This window comes from Lissotriton vulgaris, chromosome 6 (genome assembly GCF_964263255.1).
Source record: "Lissotriton vulgaris chromosome 6, aLisVul1.2, whole genome shotgun sequence".
In the NCBI taxonomy this organism is placed as follows: Eukaryota; Metazoa; Chordata; class Amphibia; order Caudata; family Salamandridae; genus Lissotriton; species Lissotriton vulgaris.
In genome coordinates, this window is record NC_141694.1 from 1481763838 (window position 1) to 1481786945 (window position 23108).

At 50.0% G+C, this 23108-nt stretch overlaps 1 protein-coding gene across 6 annotated transcripts in view; it reads right to left on the minus strand.

The window, feature by feature from the left end:
• The window catches only part of EHBP1 (EH domain binding protein 1), a 1903610-nt gene that overhangs the window by 865619 nt on the left and 1014883 nt on the right, over nucleotides 1-23108 (minus strand). The gene's annotated exons all lie outside the window — the stretch shown is intronic.

The following is a 23108-nucleotide window of genomic DNA, read 5'->3' on the forward strand; positions in this document are numbered from 1 at the left end:
AAGCAAGCGCCTGCACCAAGCCAGCGCCGCCGTCGCATGAGAGCACCCTCCTTGTGTGCTCCGCGAGGGGCAGTACACCGTCAAAGCGGTTAACACCGCCAAGTTCACGCAAGCCCCCACCGGGACACTGAAATAAGAGGAACCACCGGGGCACCCACAAAAACTGCCAAAATTGCCCCCAGCACAAAAGCCTGCACGAAAAAAACAAAGGGGATACAAACTGTGCTTTTGTAAGGCCTTCCGGACTTCATTACACTGATGCTTCAGTACATTTACATTGGTGAACACTACGGCAAGGGAAAATCACTCACCCATTTTCAGCAGCAGCTTCAACCCCCCGGTGCACTGAAGCAGTAGAGTGCACATCCCGGGAAAGACAAGACAGGCTGTTCAAAAGATCCAGCAACACTGCCACCCAGTGGCCAAAAGTATTACTGCACCAACATCTTGCAGCACAGAAACAAGCACTGCTCAACGCAAAAGAACTTAGCACCATCTAGCGGCAACAGACGGAGTAGGCCCCAAGGGAAAAAACATCTCAACGCCGCAATCCGGAAAGCGCGCTCCGCGCAGAAGACAAGGAAGAGAAGACAACAAACACGCACCAGCAAGGAGTCGGCTGACGCCACTTCCAGAGTGACGTGGGAAGAGGCACTAACGCCTCACCAAGCATCCAAGCAAGGACGAAACGTCTGGAGAAGACAGCTGCCAAGCACTGGAGGTATGATCAGGGAATAAGACTGCCGAGATCAGAAGACGGAGAGAGCTGTGACTTCTAGTGGCCACAGGAGATCACCGCAGAATCAACTAACGCCCGCCAACGGTCCGAAGCAGCAAACTTCTGACGCCATCCAAAGCAGCAAGTACCCGACGGTCCAAAGCAGCAAAGTACTGGACGTCAGCCACAGCAGCAAGAAAACGACGCCAGCCAAAGCTGCAAATACCGACGACACGCAAAAGTGTCCGAGAAGCCTTGAAAAGTACGGGCGCAGACAACGCGCCACGTGGCAAGGCGCTGCCCCCACGAGATGGAAGAAGGGCACAGGTAACGCCACAGTGCAGAACAGTTACCGAAGAAGACCACTAAGCGTGGCACCCCGCCCCCACGAGATGGAAGAAGGGCACAGGTAACGCCACAGTGCAGAACAGTTACCGAAGAAGACCACTAAGCGTGGCACCCCGCCCCCACGAGATGGAAGAAGGGCACAGGTAACGCCACAGTGCAGAACAGTTACCGAAGAAGACCACTAAGCGTGGCACCCCCAGAAGCCGATCCACAGAAAGATCGCGTACCAAGTATGACCCGCGATGGGTTCTCTAAACCTACATTAGAAAGTCCGAGGGACGACCAAAGAAACCTGCCAAAACATCAGCAGGAGCGGACCGCCAAATGGTCCAGGACGTTTGACCTAGCCAAGGTCTCCAAACACCATCCCACAAACGTCACCTACAAGAATCTAGTGAAGAGGGTTCGCGACGCCAACTCAGGAAGCTGAGGAAGAAGGAGGAAGTGTTCCAGTCGGGGACAAACCAGGATCACACATGCAGCGGGCGCGCCCTGCATGGAGGAGCCAGGTCAGGAGAGAAGATGCAAGATTGGACCGAGAGATGTCGCGAAACAGGAAGGGAGAAATGGAGAGATCCGAGTGGCACGTCTGCCACCGCGGAAAGAAAGGAAGAAGAGGAGACATCTGCGTGGCACATCTGCCACTGCGAAAAGAATGGAAGAAGAGGAGAGATCTGCGTGGCACGTCTGCCACGGCGAAAAGAAAGGAAGAAGAGGAGAGAGCTGTGTGGCACGTCTGCCACAGCGAAAAGAAAGGAAGAAGAGGAGAGAGCTGTGTGGCACGTCTGCCACCATCAACAGAAAGGAAGAAAAGGAGAGATCTGCGTGGCACATGCCACAGTGAAAAGAAAGGAAGAAAAGGAAAGACAGGTGGCACCCCTGCCACGGCTTGAGAGCAAGGAAGGATATCCACGTGGCCGTTGCCACAATTAAGAACAGAAAGAAGTATATCCCCGTGGCCGTTGCCACAGTTAATAATAGAAGGAAGTAATCCACGTGGCCGTTGCCACAGTTAAGCAAGGAAGGAATAAATCCACTTGGCTGTTACTACAGTTAAGAGTGAAGAAGAAGTCAGTGCGCAGTGGGTCCCCACAGTGAGCCCAAGGCCAACCATCATTCCACGGCGAACCACAAGAACTCTACCGCACCCGTCACCGCGGAGGTCAGCAACAGAAAGATTGTGAGTACAACGGGGCTACCCAAGGGCTTGCAGACTGTTTCCATCAGCACCACCAACCAAGCCAAAGCGGACAGTTGTTCCCCTAAACAAACTGAACTCCATCTGCCTAATTCCAAGCAGCGGCAGATTGAAAAGCTTGGCGGAACTGAACACTTCACTGCATCCTGAGATATATTATTTTCTACAAATGTAAACTCTGAAGTTGAGTCTTTTCATAGATTAAAAGGGGGAGTGATGTGGTGTCTTAGCGTGGACACGTTCTAGTGTTTCCATGCAATGTAATACAATCTACACCCACCCACCACAGACGTCATGGTGTCACATGACGCTGCCAATAAAAGAGGCTGAGCGCACGTGCTCAGGACCTTTCCTACCACGCATTCCTGGTGTCCGTGTCATCCTTGCTGCGCCTACCATGAGGGCCCAGGGCCCACAAATTCAAACATTACAGCCCTCAACCCCACGGAAAGCGATGGAGCCAGGTAACCGCAAGGGGGCCCAGCGGCGACATTCTATCTACGTGCACCGGGGGACCGGGCCTGGCCCATGGACAGCGGCGTGAAAATCGAGGCCGGGGCTGCGGGACGATTCCTGTGGGAGGATGCAGCCACCATTTCGAGAGCCAGGCACAGAGCTCCTATGGTGATCCACCCGCCGATGCCCGGGGAGGCCTTATGGTCAACGGCACGGGAGGAGGGGAGAGTGCGGGGGGGGGAGGGAGGGACACTAGCTGTGGACTTTCATACACAGCCTGGAGACGGCCTGCGCAGTGGGGAAAGGCCTTGGTCTGGGCCTCAGCCGATCCCCCAGAGTGGTGCCCTCTGCAATCAGCGCAGCGGAAGGAAGAGGAAGAGCCACAGTCTAAGACCTGCAACCGGCACCTGGAGACCGAAAGCACCGGGAGGGGGGCCTGGCAGGTGGGGCTATTAGGACTCTTGTAGCGCAACTGGGTGCGGCTGTGGGGGGTGGCAGAGGGGCCCACCAGCTGCTTATGGGAGTGCTCCGAGTCCCTAACATCACCTGAGGCTGAGCCTGATTGGGGGAACCAGAAGGCAAGGACAATCTGGAGTAAGGGTCCCATCATTCCAGACAGAGCACATAACAGGCCATTCGGGCCGAATCTGTAGTCAGAGGGCTCACCCAAGCAACGGATCAGCAAGCCACCGGCGGCCAGTGACTACCTGCCTCATCTGCGTGCCGAAAGGGGCGTCCCTTGTACACCTCTGGGTCACCCTACCTGGGTTAGCGACCCCTCGTAAAGACAGTGGCTGCGTCAACACACATGAATCATAAGGGGCACTTCACTAGAGCCCCCGGAGGCCTTAGCGAAGAGACACCGGTGCCCCCGAAGCGAGTTCTTTGGCACAGACGGTCCGCCATGGCCTCGACGCGCAAGAAGGGAGAGCGCACACACACGGACATGCTCCTCAAAGGACCAGGTAGAGGGGAAAAGAGCCCTCCTTCCCCTCCCCGATCAAAGCAGCCACTAGACAATGTAGACTGAGAAGTACCGATCACTTGTGCGTTTTTGGAATCACTTTTTAACTCCCTGCGAGAAGATTGCCACACACACAAGCAGGAGGTAGCAGGAGAAGTGAGGGAGATACGGCGTGATGTGGACAACCTGGGGGAAAGAGTGGCTGCAGTGGAAGACAACGACCATACCAGGAGCGAGGACGTGGAGCACCTTCAACAGGAACTCATCCGTCTCAAGGACCAGCAGGTGGATCCCCAAGCGCATGCAGAGGACCTCGAAAATAGATTGCAACATAGCAACATACGGGTCCGGGGGATCCCATCGTCAGCAGAAGGAAAGGATGTAGCACTATACCTGCAAGGCCGTTCAGGGACATACTTGGGGAAGGCCCGGACTTTGTAATTCGGATCGACCGTGCGCACAGGGTAGGCCCGCCACGACGAGCGCCCCCCCAACATCCTGGCCTTTCTGCCTGACTTCCCCTTGAAAGAGTGAATCCTCAAAGAAGCTAGCCTGAAACAACCTATACAGCATAACGGTCACCCAGTGGCACTCTTTCAGGACCTATCCTCCATCACCCTTCAAAAAAGAAAGGCGTTTAAAGAAGTCACCTCCTTCCTGAGAGACAAAGGGGTATCCTACTGCTGGGGCCACCCCTTCAGACTGATCTTTAAATGGAATGGCGAGCTGCATCAATTGAGGTCTCTTCAGGAGACTTGCGACCTTCTGGGCCTCCCTCACAAGGACTGACGCCTCCCCACCCCAATCTCAACAATCACGTAGCCGGGGGTGGCAAAGAGTGCGGCGAAGACGTACATCCACAGCCAGCCTGAAACCAGAGCCCGCAATTCTGTCGCATGAAAGGACAGCGGCCGTGGTGTCTAGAGATACCTCACGTCTTGCTTAATTTGACAGCCAGATAGGGACACATTTGCAGGGATACATAGCTGGCTGGGGGCGGGGGCCGAGGGGTACCAAGGCTGCACGCTCATAGAGGTAAATTCACCAAATGCCTGCAACATGTAACGGCAGGCATTGCACTATGACTGACTGTTGGGGTTGTCAAGTTGGGGGGAGGGAGGGGGGCTTGGTTCAGTAAGGAATTATTGAGGCCTTGGTTGGAGGGTGTTGGTTGGGTAAGGGGGGTGGACATTGGGGGGGACTTTGGGGCAGGAGGGGAGGGAACCGGTGTGCCACACAGGGAGAGGATTTGGGAGAGACACCGCCGATGCCGCCGCGGGGGTTCCTCCCCATTGACCTGGCTTTCTTTGGGTTTAAGACACTATGACAAGCTCTTCACTGAAAGTAATTACGCTGAATGTCAAAGGGCTCAACAATCCCATCAAAAGAAGGGGCCATTTTATCATATTTGGAGAACTCAGGTGCCTCGATCTGTTTGTTGAAAGAAACTCATCTCTTACCCAAAGATTGGCATAGACTGCACTCCCGGGCGTTTCCGCAACAGTTCTACTCCTCTACCACTGATAAGAAAGCCAGGGTCCCTATATTGTTGGCTAGACATTTCCGTGGACAAGTGGGGGACAAGGCAGCCGAAATTAAAGGTAGGCTCCTAGCCTATAATATACGGGTGAGCAGCATGGCCTTGATAGTGGGGTCCATATACGTCCCTAACTCTGGGCAAGAACTCTTTCTTCAGGGCGCCCTATCTGAAACTATTTGTCATCAAGCACGATTAACTCTCGTAGGCGGTTATGAATAAGGAGGCAGATAGATCTGGTCACCGATTTGGTTCAACAGCTGCGCTTTCATCAGAGGGGAAACACTGGCTAATCAGTAGGGTCTGTCTGATCTTTGGCGGGGTCTCACCCTCACAGCACACACTATACATTTTACTCCCATATGCACCACACTTATGCTAGGCTAGATCACTTTATAGGATCCACAGAACTTGCCACGCTAGACTGAAGTGGACATTGTTCCTGTTGCGCTCTCAGATCACGACGTAGTAGTACTTACCTTAGTCACTCCCCAGACTAATACGCAGAGAGGACGTTGGCGCCTGCGGGAGGCCCGCTTACAACGGAAGGGAGTAGGAGACACATAAAAGCATAACTGACTATCTCACACTCAACAACAAGCCGGATGTACCCCTGAAGGCGGTGTGGGGAGCACTCAAGGCAGTAGTAAGGGGGGGGAACTCATAGCTATTTCAGCGGCAGAGGGCAAAGAACGCAAGGAAAGCGGGACTCACTATCAGCTCAGGTAGCCGAACTACAGAGGGTGCATAGTCGAACCGGGCCCCCAGGATATGGAGGCCTAAAAGCTGCTAGGGCGCAACTTGCCGAATTAGATTTGGACCGCGCGGGATATGCTACCCTGCGGCTGCGACACACATATTATGTGGGAGGTAATAAAACGGGGCAACTGTTAGCGAGTAAGCTTAGAGCGCGAGTCCAACGGTACAAAATCTCTACCCTTTATGACGCTCAGGGTCGGATGCTAAGTGACGACAACAAAATAGATGAGGCCTTCAGGAAATTCTATGCCTTGCTGTACAGCGAGGATCAATCTATAGACCAGGAGGGGGAAGCCCATCTCAGTGGGGTAGCGACAAATGCGCTCAACGCAGAGGGGGCCGCATCCCTAGACGCACCTATTAAGATAGAAGAAGTGGTCAGCGCAATGTCACGCCTTAATAAGCCTCTGAAATCGCCAGGACCAGATGGCTTCTTGGTCGGCTTTTACAAAGCGTTTTGCCCATTACTGGCACCGCTACTGACTAGACTCTTCAACTCCTTCCAGGGGCCAAGCTCGATACCCTCTGACATGCTGGAGGCCGACATTATAGTATTGCCTAAGCCAGGCAAAGATGCTACCCGATGCGCTGCCTATAGACCCATCTCCCTACTCATTCTCGATCTCAAACTCTTTACAGGGGAACTAGCAGCGAGATTGGGCCCGCGCTTACCCGGCATCATCAAGCCGGACCCATCGGGGTTTGTTCCTAACAGGCAATGAAGCGATAACACCAAGCACCTCCTGCATTTAATAGACAAGGCTGACTATAATGAGCCCGACGCCATACTCTTATCTGTTGACGCCGAAAAGGAGTTCGATAGGGTGGATTGGGGCTCCTTGGGTAAGACGCTGACGCACTTCGGCATTGGAGATCGCTTCAGGGCATGGGTTGCCAGCTGTTACGATAAACCCAGAGCAACGATCCGCGTCAATGGCATAGGCTTGCAACCTTTTGACATCCGGCGAGGCACCAGACAGGGATGTCCACTTTCACCCCTCCTCTTTGCGCTTTACATAGAACCTCTAGCGCAGAGAATCGGGGATAATCCTGATATAGTGGGCATCACTTTTGGAAGGGAGCCACATGCGATTAGCCTATACGCCAACAACATTTTGGCCGCACTTGACAACCCCAAGCAGTCAGTGCCCGCTTTCTTAAAAGAACTGGAGGTCTTTGGGAAGGTGTCCGGCTTTAAAATAAACACAGGGAAATCCATGTTCCTCCCATTAGGTCGTAATGCACGCAGGTTTGATGGCTCGACTCCACTATATGGGGACCTCCTGCCTTATGCTTCGATCCCTTACTTGGGGATCACACTGATACCGACCACCAAGCAGACAATCAAGCAAGAGTACTTAGATCTCCTCTCACAAATACAGGGAGATCTGAGGAGGTGGCAGCAACAGCCTATGTCACTACTCGGCCGAGTTGCAGCGGTCAAGATGTCCATCTTACCCAAAATTCTCTACATATTCCAGACCATACCAGGGAGTCCGCTGAGGGGAACCATACGGAAGCTGCTGGACTCAGTGCAATATTTTATTCAGACCGGGAAGCGCCCAAGGATGTGCAAAGACCTGTCCCACCGCCCTCCTAATGAGGAAGGTCTGGGGATTCCTAACTTGCTGCGGTACTTCCAAGCATCGCAACTGCGTTACTTACTAGAGTGGAACTGCCCTGAGTTGGAGAAGAGATGGCTCTTCCAGGACAGAGCCATGGCGCAAATATCGCTATGGGAGATTCCCTTCTTGAAACATTCCGACAGACCAGCTTACCTCAATAAATCCCCCATCACGCGAACTGTACTGCGAGTATGGGAGGCGGTGGCGGTCAAAAAGGGCCTTACTATTTTTCCCTCACCACTTACGCCTCTATTTGACAACCCAGCATTTGAACCATGACAGGAAGGGCGGGCGTTCCAACAGTGGCATAGCTCCGACTGCAGGTTGGCGGGGCACTTATTTCACCTTGATGGCTTCCTCCAGTTTTCTGACCTTGCGGAGTTATATGATCTCCAGGCGCCGCAGCGTTATCAATACTTTCAAATTAGGCACTGGCTGACACAGCAGGAAATTCGCCCATTTGTTGGCAGGAATCTCACGGCATATGAGAAGTGGCTAGTTACCAAAACCTCAGACCGACAAATGATCACAGAACTTTTTCAGATGTTGGGTCACCCAGCCATCCTGCAGCGCTCGGCAGGCCAGAAACAATGGGAACTTGAACTGGGGAGAAACCGCTCGGACAAGGAATGGCACACCATATACTACAGGGTCAATCACACGGCCAGGAATACTGCCGGCAGGGAAACAGCAGTTAAGATCGCGACCTTTTGGTATTTGACGCCGGTTAAACTTCACGAGGGTAACCCGGACCGCAGCCCCACTTGCTGGAGGGGATGTGATGAGTTAGGAACTTTAACCCACCTATTGCGGGAGTGCAGAGACGTGACGGACTACTGGACAGCAGTCCTTGACGATATTGACAAACAGTTTGATACGGAAATTCCCCACTTTCCTGCCTACACACTCCTAGGGCTTCCGAATACAATCACATTCCCATTAAAGTCAATCAGGGGGGAGACAGATGGGGCTGGCTATGGGGGGCGCTGTACAGGACATACTCTTGCTTTGGGGAACTCAAAGGTGTCCCACACACACTGGCTGGTTACACAAACTGGTTACACAAGCATGGAGCCGATTCAAGCTAACATTACCCAATCCACAGCATCCTAGACCGCCATTTGGCAGCCTATCTTTTCTCTCTTGGCGTCAGAATTCAATGAAGTTACTTGCCCGAAATACCTCCGCCTCCTGCGGCTCACGGATACGTCCCCGGACGATCCCCCTAATATTTAGACATACGAAGATTCTCTCACACAGCATTTGTGAAGGGCAGGGTTGTGGCACACCGGTTGGGGAGGGGTGGAAAAAGGTGTGGGGGTTCCAAGGGGAAAGGGGTTTTTGTTGTTATTTCTCTTCAGTAGTTTTGAGGGGTGGTTGGGTGGAAGAGCAGTGGCACCACGCCCAGTCATGCCTCCATGGACACAACTTATTCCAACAAACTTCTCGCTAGGGGAAGGGTTAGAGGAAGGATCTCCTGTGGTGGCTCGAAGGGTGCCTATGAGAATTGTATTGTATGACACCTGCTGCATTAGAAAATTCAATAAAATAAAGTTAAACAAAAAAAAAAAAACCAGATTGTTTGTTGCAATTTACACCGGACCCCCCTCAATGTGATTTTACTTTACTTCACAAATGCAATCCCTCACATCCTGGTTTTGGTTCAATAACTCCCCCCCACCCACCCAAAACAACAAATACACAGGAAAAATTGCCATGCCATAAACCGTATATGCAGATGCCCCAGTGTAATATGCTGTTTATTAACCATTATTGAGGGAGAGGAGAAGCATCATGACATGGCTGTATGATTAAATAACCTGATGTAAAATGTGACTTCGCTAAATATCGGGGGTATGTAACCGAACCCTCTTTATCCTTTTTTTTCCATTCTCTTGACTTCCTTTTTTGGATGTATTTAAAATCAATAAAAAAAATCATGACATGGCTGTACGTCTCTCCTCATACTCAATAGTAAAAAAAATAGCACATAGCCTGAAGGTCATGATCAGCAGGCAATGGCCACCTCCATGGGTTGGGTTTAGGGCCTAGCTGAAGGCCAGACTCTTCAGTCAACCCCCACAGAGCACAGCTGCAGGCCATGCGCAGCGTCCATTAGCTGCTTATGGTAGGTTGGGCTCAGAGCCTATCTTAAGGCCCTGCACAGCAGGAGATACTCGCCTGCAGTAGGCTGGATATAGTGCCTGGCAATCAAATAATACCACGATACCAGACAGGATTCCGGCCAAACTCAACAATGGATAACGTCATAGCATTATCATATCTGGTAACTAAGGCCACAGAGGGTGTAAACCCAACCCGATACGCCTGCTTCGTTGACTATAGTGCGGCCTTTGATGGCATCGACGGCAACATATTGTGAGCAAAACTTGCGAAGTGGGGGATACCAAGGAAACTTCTGGCAGGGCAGCCATTATGTCCCTCTATACTGGTACATGGGTCAGCACTAAGCTCACACAGACACACGCAACTGACAAGATCTACACGAACAAAGGGTTAAAACAGGGCTGTGTGATTGCGCCAACACGGTTTAACCTATACACTGGGGACCTGGGAGCTGCACTCTCAAAAAACAATATTTTCCCACCCAAATTGGGTCACCTTTGAACACCTATTATGCAATACGCAGACGACCTTGACATCCTGGACCAAACCATAATAGGCATGAAGAGGACTCTGGAGATAATCTCCAAAGCAATGCAAATAAAACCAAAGTATTGATTTTTGGACATAAATAGAAAAAATCCTTGCTGGGCTAGAACATCGGACCACTAAGAATTGCAAAAGCAAATTAAGTATACCTAACTGGGCGTACAATTCTCAGGCACCGGTAGAACAACATCCCTGGCCAAATCATTTTAGACAAAATCCGCTAAGGTCACACATGCCCTATGCAAAATACACAAGAATCTTGTGAGACATTCAACGGAGGTCATCTGAAGAGTAAGGCAAGCCAAGCTTTTTTTCAACAATTAGCTATGGCCATCTGGCCTTCCCGGGCCTATTGTCCGATAAACTTGAGCACTTATATATCATGGCTTTCAGGAAGGTCTTTAGGCTTCCATTCTCGACAAGGCGTACACTGATTCGACTTGAGTTTAACCTGACATCAATGGACATAGAATGCAAAAAGACATAGTGAAGTTGTATCACTATGTGAACAAGGCTAGCCCGGGCACCATGAGGGAAGCACTTCAAATACTCTTCACAGACCAAACCAGTCGATGGACTAGGTACCTTGCTTCAGCTCACAAAACACTATGCCTGACAGCTGATCAGACAACAATATTACATTTGCCAACAGCTAGCCTAAAAAAACGTTAAAACAAGCATTGGCATAGCCAATAGGTCTCGCTTTTGGGACCTTCAAAGTATTTAGTTATGCAGCACAATATCCTTGGTGCAACAACATCAACTGTGCATGGCTAAACACTCATAAGGTCCCAAAGGTGAGACCTATTGGCTATGCCAATGCTTCTTATTTTTTGTTCTTGGGGGAAACCGGACTAGTGCCAGGAGGGTCAAGGGTGAGTGGCAGGGAGATGAGGAGTGAATGCCAGGAGGGACAAGGGTGACTGTCAGGCCATGGGGGTGAAGAGTGAGTGCCACAGAGGTGAGGCGTGAGTGCCAGGGAGATGAGAATTAAGAGTCAGGAGGGACAAGGGTGAGTGCCAGGGAGGGGAAGGGTGAGTGCCGAGAAGGGGGAAGTGTGAGTGCCAGGGGTGAAGGGGTAGCTGCCAGGCCAGGGGGTGAAGGGCTAGGGCCACGGAGATGAAGGTGGAGTGCCAGGGAGATGAAGGTGGAGTGCCATGGTGGTGAGACGTAAGAGTCAGGAGGGTCAAGGGTGAGTGCCAGGGAGGGGAAGGGTGAGTGCAATGGGTGAAGGGTAGCTGCCAGGCCAGGGGGATGAAGGGCTTGCGCCATGGAGGTGAAGGGTGAGTGCCAAGGGGGGCGACTAGTGAATGCCAGAAGGGACATGGATGAGTGTAAGGGAGGTGACAATTGAGTGTCACACAGAGTCACTGCTGAGTGCCAGAGAAGGAGAAGGGGGAGTGCCAGGTGTGAGGAGTGACTGCCAGGCCTGAGGGGTGAAGGGTGAGTGCCAGGGAGGTGAGGGGTGAGTGACAGACTGCAAACAGTAGTGAGCAGGGGTCTAGAAGGAGGTGCGGAGATCATCACCCGGTGTGTGCCAGGCAGGGGCGCACCAGTGCCAGGCCAGACTAGGGTGGATGCAAGAACCTCTAAAAGGCGGGTGCCAGGTAACTCGTAATCTAAGTACAGGAGTGGGGTGCGCAGGAGAGAGTAACATCTTTAAACAAGAAACTATTGAAAATCCTGAATACTCCAATTTATGGTCTTGCAACCTTATGTGGAAAATATTTAGCAAATGAATGGGCTTCCGTAGCGGACTTGCAGCTTGTTACAGCAACTTATTGAGATAAAGTTTGCATTGCAAATAAGCCAAAGCTAACACAATTTGAATTAGTAACAGTAAGATACGCAATGAAGTAGAGACAAGTTAAAAAGCACCCCAGAATTGAACCGAGGATACAGAATAATAAAAATGGGGAAATATTGGTCTCCTTTTCACAGCTTACAGCCAAAAAAACAGGGTGTTGTGGAAGACTCTGATTCTGGTGGAAGCAGAATTTTTAAGAGTCAATTTTTCATAAACCTTTTTGATGCGGTTGTGGTTGTGTGTGTGTGTGGTTGTGGGTGTGGGTATGGTTGTGGGTGTAGTTGTGGGTGTTGTTGGGTGTGGTTGTGGGTGTGCGGATGGTTGTGGTTGTGTGTGGGTGTGTGTGGTTGTGTTGCATCTGGTTGTGTTTGTGTGATTGTGCGTAGTTGTGTATGTGGGTGTGGTTGTGGGTGTAGTTGGTGTGGTTGTGGGTGTGCGGGTGGTTGTGGGTGTGCGGGTGGTTGTGGTTGTCTGTGGTTGTGTTGTGTGTGTGGGTGTGGTTATGGGTGTAGTTGGGTCTGGTGTGGGTGTGGTTGTGCGTTTGTGGGTGGTTGTGGTTGTGTGTGTGGTTGTGTGTGCGTGTGGTAGTGTGTGGGTGTGGGTGTAGTTGGGTGTGGTTGGGTGTGGGTGGTTGTGGTTGTGTGTGGGTGTGTGTGGTTGTGATTGTGTGTGTCATATATGTGGTTGTGTGTGTGTGGTTGTGGGTGGTTGTGTGTGGTTGCGATTGCTTGTGTCGTGTATGTGGTTGTGTGTGTGGTTGTGTGTGTGTGGTTGTGTGTGGTTGGGATTGTGTTTGTGTGTGTGGTTGTGTGTGGTTGGGATTGTGTAAGTGGTTGGGATTGTGTATGTGGTTGTGTGTGTGGTTGTATATGGTTGTGTGCGTGGTTGTGTGTGTTTGGTTGTGTGTGTGTTTGGTTGTGTGTGTGTGTGGTTGTGTGTGTGGTTTTGTGTGTGTGGTTTTGTGTGTGTAATAGTGTGTGTGGTTTTGTGTGTGTAATAGTGTGTGTGGTTGGGTGTGTGGTTGAGTGTGTGGTTGAGTGTGGTTGTGTATGTGTGTGGTTGTGGTTGTGTATGTGTGTGGTTGTGGTTTTGTGTGTGTGGTCGGGTGTGTGTGTGGGTGTGTGTGTGGCTGTGTGTGTAGTTGTGGGTGTTTGTGTGTGTATGTGGTTGTGTGCGTGTGGTTGTGGGTGTGGGTGTAGTTGGGTCTGGGTGTGGGTGTGGTTGTGTGTTTGTGGGTGTTTGTGTGTGGTTGTGTGTGTGTGTGTGTGTGTGTGTGGTAGTGTATGTGGTTGTGTGGTTGTGGGTGTAGTTGGGTCTGATTGTGGATGTGGGTGTGGTTGTGTGTGGTTGTGGTTGTGTGTGTGGTTGTGTGTGTGTGTGTGGTAGTGTGTGTGGTTGTGGGGGTGGTTGTGGTTGTGTGTGGGTGTGTGTGGTTGTGATTGTGTGTGTCATGTATGTGGTTGTTGTGTGTGTGGTTGTGGGTGTGGGTGTGGGTGGTTGTGGGTATATGGTTGTGTGTGTGGTTGTGATTGCTTGTGTCGTTGTGTATGTGGTTGTGTGTTTGTGGTTGTGTGTGTGGGTGTGTGTGGTTGTGTGTGTAGTTGTGTGTGTTTGTGTGTGTATGTGGTTGTGTGCGTGTGGTTGTGGGTGTGGTCTGGGTGTGGGTGTGGTTGTGTGTTTGTGGGTGGTTGTGTGTGTGGTTGTGTGTGTGTGTGGTAGTGTATGTGGATGTGTGGGTGTGGTTGTGGGTGTAGTTGGGTCTGATTGTGGATGTGGGTGTGGTTGTGTGGGGTTGTGGTTGTGTGTGTGGTTGTGTGTGGTTGTGTGTGCGTGTGATAGTGTGTGTGGTTGTGGGTGTAGTTGGGTGTGGTTGTGGGTGTGGGGGTGGTTGTGGTTGTGTGTGGGTGTGTGTGGTTGTGATTGTGTGTGTCATGTATGTGGTTGTTGTGTGTGTGGTTGTGGGTGTGGTTGTGGGTGTATGGGTGGTTGTGGGTATGTGGTTGTGTGTGTGGTTGTGATTGCTTGTGTCGTGTATGTGGTTGTGTGTATGTGGTTGTGTGTGTGTGGTTGTGTGTGTGGTTGTGTGTGTGTGGTTGTATGTGTGTGTGTGTGGTTGGGATTGTGTATGTGGTTGTGTGTGTGTTTGTATATGGTTGTGTGTGTGGTTGTGTGTGTGTGGGTGTGGTTTTGTGTGTGGTTGTGTGTGTGTGTGGTTTTGTGTGTGGTTGTGTGGGTGTGGTTGTGGGTGTTGTTGTGGGTGTGTGGGTGGTTGTGATTGCTTGTGTCATTGTGTATGTGGTTGTGTGGTTGGGTGTGTGTGTGGTTGTGGGTGGTTGGGATTGTGTTTGTGTGTGTGTGGTTGGGATTGTGTATGTGGTTGGGATTGTGTATGTGGTTGTATATGGTTGTGTGTGTGGTTGTGTGTGTTTGGTTGTGAGTGTGTGTGTGTGGTTGTGTGTGTGGTTGTGGGTGTGGTTTGTGTGTGGTTTGTGTGTGGTTTTGTGTGTGTGTGGTGTTGGGTGTGTGGTTGGGTGTGTGGTTGGGCGTGTGGTTGGGCGTGTGGTTGGGCGTGTGGTTGGGCGTGTGGTTGGGCGTGTGGTTGGGCGTGTGGTTGGGCGTGTGGTTGGGCGTGTGGTTGGGCGTGTGGTTGGGTGTGTGGTTGGGCGTGTAGTTGGGTGTGTGGTTGGGCATGTGGCTGGGCGTGTGGTTGGGTGTGTGGTTGGGTGTGTGGTTGGGCATGTGGCTGGGCGTGTGGTTGGGTGTGTGGTTGGGCGTGTGGTTGTGTATGTGTGTGGTTGTGGTTTTGTGTGTGTGGTCGTGTTTGTGGGGGTGTGTCTGTGGGTGTGTGTGTAGTTGTGGGTGTTTGTGTGTGTATGTGGTTGTGTGCGTGTGGTTGTCTGCGTGTGGTTGTGGGTGTAGGTGGTTGTGGTTGTGTGTGTGGTTGTGTGTACGTGTGGTATTGTATGTGGTTGTGGGTGTAGTTGGGTCTGGTTGTGGGTGTGGGGGTGGTTGTGGTTGTGTGTGTGCGTGCGTGTGGTAGTGTGTGTGGTTGTGTGGTAGTGTGTGTGGTTGTGGGTGTAGTTGGGTGTGGTTGTGGGGGTGGTTGTGGTTGTGTGTGGGTGTGTGTGGTTGTGATTGTGTGTGTCATGTATGTGGTTGGTGTGTGTGCGGGTGTGGGTGTGGTTGTGTGGGTGGTTGTGGGCATGTGGTTTTGTGTGTGGTTGTGATTGCTTGTGTCATTGTGTATGTGGTTGTGTGTGTGTGTGTGTGTGGTTGGGATTGTGTATGTGGTTGTGTATGTTGTGTGTGTGGTTGATTGTGGTTGTGTGTGTTTGGTTGTGTGTGTGTGGTTGTGGGTGTGGTTTTGTGTGTGGTTGTGGGTGTGGTTTTGTGTGTGGTTGTGTGTGTGGTTGGGTGTAGTTGTTTATGTGTGTGGTTGTGGTTTTGTGTGTGTGGTTGTGTGTGGGTGTGTGTGTGTGTGGGTGTGTGTGTGTGTGGTTGTGTGTGTATGTGGTTGTGTGCGTGTGGTTGTGTGTGTGTGGTCGTGTGTGTGGTTGTGCGTGGTTGTGTATGGTTGGTTGTGCGTGGTTGTGTATGGTTGTGTGTGTGGGTGGTTGTGTGTGTGGTTGTGTGTGTGTATGTGGTTGTGTGTGTGGTTTGTGTGTGTGGTTGGGGTGTGTGGTTGTAGGTGTGTTGTGTGTGGTTGAGTGCGCGGTTGTGTGTGTGTGGTAGTGTGTGTGTGGTGTGTATGTGGTTTTGTGTGTGGTTGTGTTTGAGTGTGTGTGGTTGTGTTTGAGTGTGTGTGGTTGTGTTTGAGTGTGTGTGGTTGTGTGTGTGTGTGGTTGTGTGTGTGTGGTTGTGTGTGTGTGTGTGGTTGTGTGTGTGTGGTTGTGCGTGGTTGTGTGTGTGTTTGTGCGTGGTTGTGTGGGTGTATGTGTGTGGTTGTGTGTGTGTGTGATTTTGTGTGGTTGTGGGTGAGGTTTTGTGTGGTTGTGTATGTGGTTGTGGGTCTGGCTGTGTGTGTGTGTGGTAGTGTGTGTGTGTGTGTGTGTACTGTAATCCATGCAAGGTGCGTGTTGGGAGCAATTAAATTAGGCCCGATACCAATTTGTATAGTTGGTAGGCATTGACGAGAAGTAAATAAGTGGTCGTGCACGGAAGAGACTACAAAGTTTGAGACCAATACGTTTATTCATAAGACTAATAATAATAATACTATTTTGATGCAACTTGAAAAAGTTTGCACACCATGGTAATTTACATTTGGATTCAAACGAAAGTGATCGGAGGAGATGTGTTCTAGGGTCAACATGTTTCAGCAATTCTTGACACAGATTTTCATTGCTTTCATCAGGACCACAGTAATCTATTTGCTACTACGAACTAGTGATCTAGATGTCTGTATCGGTAGCTTCACCTTTCCAAGTTGGGGATTGCTGGGAATAGTGAAAACATGGAGATATTAAACAGAAGTCTTGTTAGCAAAACACCGCATTCTTGTGCTTGTATAAATGTACTAGCAATCCCAACTTGGAAAGGTGAAGCTACCGATACAGACATCTAGTGGATACAGGTGATCTAAGTATCGGTTTTGAAATGTATTTATAGTTTTGAGCACTCCTTTTTTTGCTTTAAGAGCACTAGTTCGTAGTAGCAAATAGATTACTGTGATCCTGATGAAAGCAATGACAATCTGTGTCAAGAATTGCTGAAACATGTTGACCCTAGAACACATCTAGTCGATCCAAGAATATTTGGGGCACCAGGCAGGGATGCCCTCTCTCGCCTCTGCTGTATGCTCTGGTGGCGGAGCCGTTAGCCTGTGCGATCCGAGAATACCACTCGTATGAGGCCATCAGCTATCCAACGTACAAGATAAGAATATCCACCTACGCTGACGACACCCTGCTTTACGTCAGGGACCCGGCTAATAACTTATCTTCAGTCCTAAGGTAAGTGGTGCCCTTTGGTGCACTCTCCGGACTCAAGGTGAACTGGTCAAAATCAGTGGCGTTCCCGCTCACTCCCGTCACTGAGCCCTTCGACATGGAGTACCCGCTACAGTGGTCTACTGAGCCGATCCGGTATTTAGGCATTATGCTGCACACTGACCCCGATGTTCTGGTCAGAGAGAACTACGGAGTGGCCTATAGCAAACTAGCGGATGACGTGGAGATTTGGTGCAAACTACTATTATCTCTAATGGGACGTATAGCCATAATGAAAATGGTGGTACTCCCGCAGTTCCTATTTCTCTTCAATAACATCCCTATCGTGTTATCCAAGGCCTTTTTTGCTACGTTAACCAAACTCCTCATTCGCTTGGCCTGGGGCGGCAAACAACCCAAAGTGAAGTGGGAGGCCCTAATGCTACTGTATGAGCAAGGGGGTCTGGGAGCCCCAGATATGGAGAGGTATTACAGAATTGCGCAGGCTACCCATCTCCACACGTGGATCCACGGAAGTCCAGATACACCGCACGTGATACTGGAAAGACTGTTTGCGGACCCTGAACCCCTCCCGGCAACGGTATGCGGCCCTATGGACCGCAGAGTGGGGACACTGGACTCTATTATGACAACTAACCATGCTTGGCATTCCCTACTGCGAAGGCAGGACAAAGAGTTGCTGTACTCACCGCACATGCCTATACACTGGGTGCTGTGGCTACCCACTTTAGTAGAGACAGGGGTATGCGGTGCCCTCCGCAAGCTGGGTGTACACACGGTGGGTGACCTGTTTGAACAAGGCAAGGTTAAGACATGGGATCAAATCACGCGGGGAGGGACACAGCCCTCGTTGCTGCAGCGATTCCAATTCCATAGAGTACGAAGTGCATTGCTGGAACTGTTGGGGCCGGATCTGGAGGAGCCGCCCGAAATCCCGGAGCTGACGTGTGTCATCAACACGGCTGCACCCCAAAAAACTCATAACGAAGCTTTACAAAATAGGTAATGAACACACGGCACTGCGATACACTAAGGCGCGATTAGCCTGGCGAAAGTGACTTAAACATCCATATAGACGATAGCATGTGGACATACTGCTGCGCAAACTCTAGGAAAATATCACTAAACAGACGGCATCGCCTGGTCCACTTCAAATACTTGCAGCGTGTCTACTACACGCCGGAGAGGCTGCACAGATATGGACTGCGTGAAAGCCCGGAGTGTGAGAGATGTCATGCCCCAGTGGCGGACTTTGTGCATATGGCCTGGGCTTGCCCGGGAGTGCAGACATTCTGGCGCTTGGTATTTGCTGAATTGGGCACTATAGTTGACTTAGAGCTGGCCATGGACCCTGCCCTCGCCCTGCTTGGGTTCTCGAAAGGGGTGCCAGTGGCAGTGCGAAAATTGGTAGACATGGGCATGCTAATTCCAAAAAGAGTGGTAGCAATGTGCTGGATGAGGGGCCCCTTACCCACAATGAAAAGATTGTCCAGCGATATGTTGTTCTGCAACACGCAATCAGAAGTTTATGGTGAGCTGCTTCCACCCAGGAGCCGGCCTAAGAACATCTGGGGACTGTACCAGACCTACATATATTCAAAAGACCCAGTGGAGGAGTCCCCAGTGCAGGCACGGGAAGGGAAGTCGGATCTGATTGACACAGGCCCTCAGGTAGTGCAGGTGTAGAGGGGCGTTGTGGAGGCACACAATAGAGCCGGGGACCCGGGGAGGTGGACACCAGGGTAGTCCTTCGTCTCCTGGAATTGGTCAGGGGGGGCCCCCCAGGGGGAGGTTGTGTCAGGTTGTAGTAGGGGCCCAGGTAAGCCCAGGAGGCGGTTTTGGAGCTAACTCAACAGGGCTAGGTACTCCATTCAATTCAGTTGCACAGCCATGTAACCGGAGCACCAATGGGGGAGTTGGGGTTTTGGGACAGGGTGTTTTTGGGGGGAGTGAGGGGGCGAAAAAGTTAAAATATAATGTTGTATGATGTTACAGATGGGGCGGAGTGCTGACTGCCGTCCCTGACACCTATTTGAGTATGAGACTTGCAAACTGTTTGCCTTTTTGTTATGTGCTTTACAGACCAGTTTTTACTGTAATGCCGGCCTGAGAAGGGTTGTAGGCGAACAGCTCTGTATGTATTGCATCCTGCGAATAAAATAAAATTAAAAAATTAAAAAAATCAAAGTCCCCATGGCAGCTCTTTCCAATATTGTGTGAACCAATTGGGGGGACCGAAATGATAGAACTACACAATCACCCCTCAATGTTTTAGTCGAAGTACCCACCCATCTAGCTCGTCTGACCATTTTGAACTCTGAGAAAAGATGATTTTTTAGTTATACCCTAGATGACAGAAAGTAGAGGGATTTATTTCTCAGAGTTAACCAATTTTCAGTGGTATTAGGAGAAATTGGAGGTACATTTGTTAAAACCACTGTGTACGGTGTAGCTTCTGGAGGAAGATTTAAATTAAAGAGATTCAGTGTTTCTCCTTCCCCATGTTGAGGCTCTGCTGTTCTATTTTGTGATGGTGGTACAAGCAAAGAAACATTCGGAGTTGCTGTAAGTGACTCTACGGACCCTTTATCATGAATTAGAGTATCTCCCCTTGTACCATTTGGGCCAGGCCGATCACTAGGCTTTGGATTCAGATGATTGGACTTTGCTAATGCTTTAGTTGGAGCTGATGTTTTAACTGGAGCCGATGTTTTAACTGGAACTGTCATTTTTACAGAAGCTGAAGAGCCAGTTTTAGAGCATGATACACTTGTATGAGGTAGGGACTTAGCCTGACTGGAGGTCGTTTGTTTATCAAGTTTACCCTCGATGTTAATTAGCCTTGATTCTATGTTCTTGACTTTTAAGGTTATGGGCTCAAAGAAAGTCATTAATAGAGTCTCCATTCTCTCCCAGAAAGGTTCATCATTTAGGTCTCTATTAGTAGTTTTGAGAGGGATAGTCTCTGGGTGATCATTCGTCTCACTCCCTATACTCCCGTTTAGATTTTCTATGGATTTATTTTCTATAGATTTATTTTCTTTAGATTTAGTGTTCTTTTTACTGATTTTGTTTGACTTGCTAGGTTGCCTGTCTCTGGCAATATGTTTTTGTTTAAATCTAGCCTTCTGCCCTCTAGTTCTCATACAGGGACTGTCACTAATATTTAAAATAGGAATTGGACTTCCTAAAATTTGTTGACCCTCATTATCTGAGGCATCCTCATTTAGGGGAGTAGGATCGCCAATCTGGTTACTAGGAGATAGGGAGGGGGTCACGGATAGTCTTACAGTTGAAGGTAATAAATCGTTAACGTCCGTGGAATCCCTGCAAGACCTCTCATTTATTGGGGTTATACTAGTTCTTCTAGGCAAGACAGCGAAGGAGGGGGCTAATAAGGAGTCCTGAGACTTAGTAGTCAGCGTTGTCATGTTTGAATTGGCTAATGGGGGAAGGAAACCGGATGGCAGGGAAAGACGCCTTTCCGTGCTTTCGATAGCAGAAGCGACCACCCCAATCGTTTGCTGCAGCATTCGATCTATGGCTTTCAAAGTAGGTGGGGGGGATTAACAGCTATTTTATCTTTGGCGTTTTTCACCAGAATTGCTAGACAATGAATCCAATGGGTTTAAAAAAGTAGCTCACGTACAAGTGCACTATGTTAACACACTAAATATATATTAAAATACGTTACACTGATTGCATCAATAATAGCAGAATAAAGATAATACAATGAATAACTATATTTATATTATTACAAACCACAGGCTTGGAAATCAAATAGCGGTGGCCCAGCCCAGCCTCTGCCGGCCACAGACGGCCCGCCCCCTGCCCGGGATCAGCCTGTGACCGCCCGTGCGCGTCCCGCGAGGCGGTGGAAGCGACGCCCTTTTCAGGCACCTCCGGGCGCATTTGGGGGCGTTGCCAGCTGAGGGCTCCTGGATGTTGTGCTGCTACGCTCCCCCCGCTCTGCGGCTGCGGCTGCGCCTTGTAACCTGCGGCGCTTGCGGCGGGGGGGGAACGGCAACTGGGCAGCGTGGCGTCAAGATTGTGCCCCGATAGAATGAGCAGCAAGGGACTCGCCAGGCAAAAAGTTGGTTACAGGTCCACTGCGTCCTGTAAGTCTGGCAACCCACTCTCCGGTCAAAGCGACGCCCTTTTCAAGCGCCTCCGGGCGCGTTTGGGGGCGTGGCCAGCTGAGGGCTCCTGGATGTTGTGGTGCTACGCTCCCCCGACTCTGCGGCTGCGCCTGGTAACCTGCGGCGCTTGCGGCGGGGGGGAACGGCAACAGGGCAGCGTGGCGTCAAGATTGTGCCCCGATAGAATGAGCAGCAAGGGACTCGTCAGGCAAAAAGTTGGTTACAGGTCCACTGCGTCCGGTAAGTCTGGCAACCCTCTGTTTAAATCTTAGGGCCTGTTGAGTTACATAATCCACTCCTAAGAGCACCAGCGTTTCTGTTAGGATTATATTTTCTCCTAGAATATCCCTTATATTATTTTCCACTGAGCTCCAGTAGTCCTATAACACTGGGCATGTAAAAAAGACATGTAGGTCATTCGCCTTGAGATAGTTACACCTTTCACATCTTGGCACCAGCTATTGCACACATTTTGATAATCTATGTGGTGTCCAATATAGCCTATGCATGACAAAGAAGTGGTGTATTTTGAGATTAGCTGGAGTAACAATGTTGTATAGGAGTTTAACAGAGTCAAACCACAAAACCTTCATGCTTCCCTCCTGCAACACCCCTGTCCAGACCTTAGATGGATCTTGAGTTTTTTCCTCCTCTGCCGCCAGTAAATATCTCTACCACATTGCTACTTCTTTAGCTTTCTGTGAGGAGTCCTATATTAAAGTCTCAAATTCCCATTTACCTCCAGCTTCATGCCCTGTCATCATAGCCCATGAGGTGAGCTGTGGGTACTTGAACCTTGAGAGCCTGCTACCTGTCTTAGTATATAAAACTTCCCATGGGACCATTTTGCCTTCTGAGGTTAGATCACCCCATTTTTGACTCCTGCCCGCTTTAGAGGTAAGCTCAGGGCATCCTTGCGATATTCCGCTGTCCCTGGGGAGTTCCACATTGGAGCGATAGCCAGTCTTGAGGATTCGTCTCACTGCCAGCTATAGGCTTAAAGCTGTTTTCAGCACTTTCAGTCTTACTTTTTAAAAAAAATTCTGAGGTCCAAATTTACAGAGAAATGCTCCACCGGCTTCTTTGGTCATTTCACTCAAGATTAAGCCCCACGTGGTACTCTCAGGTTCTCCCACCAGCATACAAAAGTTCTTCCATTGAAAGGCCATACAATAAAGCCTAATGTCTGGTAATGCCAGTCCCTCTTTTTTTAAAGATCTTTTTTCCAAGACAGCCGTATCCCCCGGGAAGCCCAAATAAATCTAGAAATCTTTCCTTGTATTTTCGTAATTTTTTCTTTTGGGAAGCTGAGTGGTATACCGTTAAAAAAGTAAGTTTGTTTTGGTAGGACTGACATTTTAATCAAATTGACCCTCCCATATATAAACAGTGGTAGATTTTTCCAACTGGCCAAATTCCTGTCTATTTCCTTCATAACACGCTTCAGGATTACTGGGGTGATCTTGTCAATCTTCTCTACAATTAATATCCCTAAATATTTTATCTCCGGGGAAACTCTGCCACCCCATCCGTCCACATTCCAACACATTACTTCTGTTTTTTGTAGGTTGACAAGATACCCTGGATGTAGGCCAAATTCGGCAGTCAGATGTTCTAATCTTGCCAGTGTTTGTGTTGGGTCCGAGGTATAGACTACAAGATCATTTGCGTATAATGCTATTTTACTGTGGGTCAGGTGTTGGTGTATGAGAATGATCTTATCATATAACCTTAATTTGTGTGTAAGTGGTTCCATATATATATATTGAAAAGAAGGGGGGACAGGGGGGCAGCCCTGTCGTGTCCCCCTCCTAATTTCGAATCCTCTTGTTAGTACCCCGTTCAGCAGAATTTTCGCAGAGGGTTGCTCGTATAGTTTTTGTACTGCACCGATAAAGTTAGAGCTAAATCTCATTATGTCTAAAACGGCCCACA